Here is a 2,683-nt window from a genome sequence, read left to right as displayed (position 1 = left end):
GGAACAATGGGCTTGTCTCAATATTTGGTGGCGTAATCCTGTAACATCAGGAAAACACAACTTGTCCGGACATCAGAGAACTCCATCTTCTGAAATCCCAAAGGATGACTTCTTCTTCTTCTGAGGAAGTGTATTCCTATAATGAACTAGCATAGGATCCTCGTACTGGCGCTCTTTCACTTCAACCACTACTGACAAGACCGCTGAATTTTGAATATAGCTCCCATATCACCCGAATCCATTACCCGGACTCCTAGGATAGCTAACTGCTAGAGCTCACGAGCTAACTCTCTTTTCTCTGGCTGAACATCGTATAAACTTCCCATAGATCTACGGCTAAGAGCATCAGCCACAACGTTCGCCTTCCCGGGATGGTATAGGATATTAACGTCATAATCTTTCAACAACTCCAACCATCGCTGTTGTCGTAGATTCAATTCCTTCTGCTTGAAAATATAGTGAAGGCTTTTGTGATCCATGTAGATATCCACATAGACACCATACAAATAATGTCTCCACATCTTCAATACATGAATCACCGCAGCTAACTCAAGATCAAGGGTTGTATAATTTTTCTCATGTTTTTGCAACTGCCTTGAAGAATAAGCAATCACCTTACCATGCTGCATCAACACACAGCCTAACCCAATGCCTAAAGCATCACAATAGACAACATAGCCTTCCGATCCCTCTGTAAGTGTCAGGACTGGGGCCGAAGTTAACCTATTCTTTAACTTCTGAAAACTATGTTTACAAGCATCCGTCCATTGAAATTTTGCTGATTTCTGAGTTAGCTTTGTCAATGATGCAGAAATAGAAGAAAAGCCCTCTACAAATCTTCTGTAGTAACCTGCTAAGCCCAGAAAACTACGAACCTCCGTAGGTGTTGTAGGCCTTGGCCAAGTCTTCACGGCCTCAATCTTTTGGGTATCTACCCGAATGACCTCGGCTGAAATAATATGCCCAAAAAGGTCACCGAATTCAACCAAAATTCACATTTTGAAAATTTGGCAAATAACTCTCGAGTTTGAAGAATTGTAAGAACGGTACGTATATGATCCGCTTGTTCTGCCTCAGACCGAGAATATACTAGGATATCGTAAATAAACACGATCACAAATAAATCTAGGAAAGGCCTGAACACACTGTTCATCAAATCCATAAATACTGTCGGCGCATTAGTTAGCCCAAATGACATTACCCGGAACTCAAAATGGCCATATCTTGTTCTGAAAACCGTCTTAGGAATATGTTTCTCCCTAACTCTCACCTGATGATACCCGGATCTCAAATCTATTTTTGAAAACCATTTGGCACCCAACAATTGATTAAATAACTCGTCAATCCTTGGGAGCTAATATTTATTCTTGATCGTCACCTTATTCAGTTATCGATAGTCAATGCACATTCACAAGTTGCTATCTTTCTTCCTCACAAACAACACGGGTGCTCCCCACGGGAATGAACTAGGCCTTATGAAGCCTTTTTCAAGCAAGTCTTTTAATTGCTCCTTCAATTCTTTCAACTCTGCGGGGGCCATTCTATAAGAAGGAATAGATATGAGTTTAGTATCTGGTAGCACATCAATAGAGAAATCAATCTCCCGCTCCGGGGGAAGGCCTGGAAACTCATCCGGAAATATATCCGAAAACTCATTCACCACGGGGACAGACTGAAGAGTTGGCGATTCGGCTTCTATATCTTGAACCCGGACTAAATGGTAAATACAACCTTTAGCAATAATTTTCCTTGCTTTGAGATAGGAAATAAACCTACCTCTCAGAGACGTGGTATTTTCTTTCCATTCTAAAACTGGTTCTCCCAAAAATTGAAAGCGAACCATCTTCGTTCTACAATCAACATTGGCATAGCAAAAAGCTAACCAATTCATGCCCATAATAACATCAAAGTCTACCATTTTCAACTCATGTAAATCGGCCATAGTACGATGATGACAAATCACAACTACACAATTTCTATATACTCGGCTAGCTATTACCGGTTCACCAACGAGTGTCAATACCTCGAAAGGTTTGATTGACTCCGGTTTGACCCCAAATCGACCCGCAATATATGGAGTAACATATGAAAATATGGAACCGGGATCTATCAAAGCATATACATCATGAGAAAATACCGATAATATACCTGTGATGACATCAGGGGAAGACTCAAGATCCTGCCGTCCAGCCAAAGCATAAAATACGGTGCTAAGGACCAAAGAGAACTGGGAGCTCCTTCTCTACCTCTACCACGGCTGACCGGTGCCTGTGAACCTTACCCCAGAGGGCGTATAGATGATGAAGACCCGGCTACCTACCCTGAAGGTTGGATCCTAACCCTTTCACCAACCGAGGGGTAGTCACGCATGATATGACCTGGCCGACCGCATGAATAGCAAACATCTGAACCTAGTCAACACTGGCCCCAATGTGACTTCCCGCACTGAGAGCATCGTGATATGGGTGGCCTTGCCTGACCCTGTAATAAGAACCTGAAGTTCTAAAACTCTGACTCGGCTCGGAGTGAGTAGATCTGTCAAATCTCTGGCCCGTAAACCGTGGAGGCGCACTAGTCATAGAATGGACTGAATGCCTAGAAAACTGCTATCTTTACCCTCCTCTAAACTCGCTAGTCGGACCCAAAGATCTAGCCCTCTTGTTGTAACCTCTGTCAAGATCAC

This window comes from Lycium ferocissimum, chromosome 2 (assembly GCF_029784015.1).
Source record: "Lycium ferocissimum isolate CSIRO_LF1 chromosome 2, AGI_CSIRO_Lferr_CH_V1, whole genome shotgun sequence".
NCBI lineage: Eukaryota > Viridiplantae > Streptophyta > Magnoliopsida > Solanales > Solanaceae > Lycium > Lycium ferocissimum.
Note: the sequence above shows the minus strand (reverse complement) of the source record.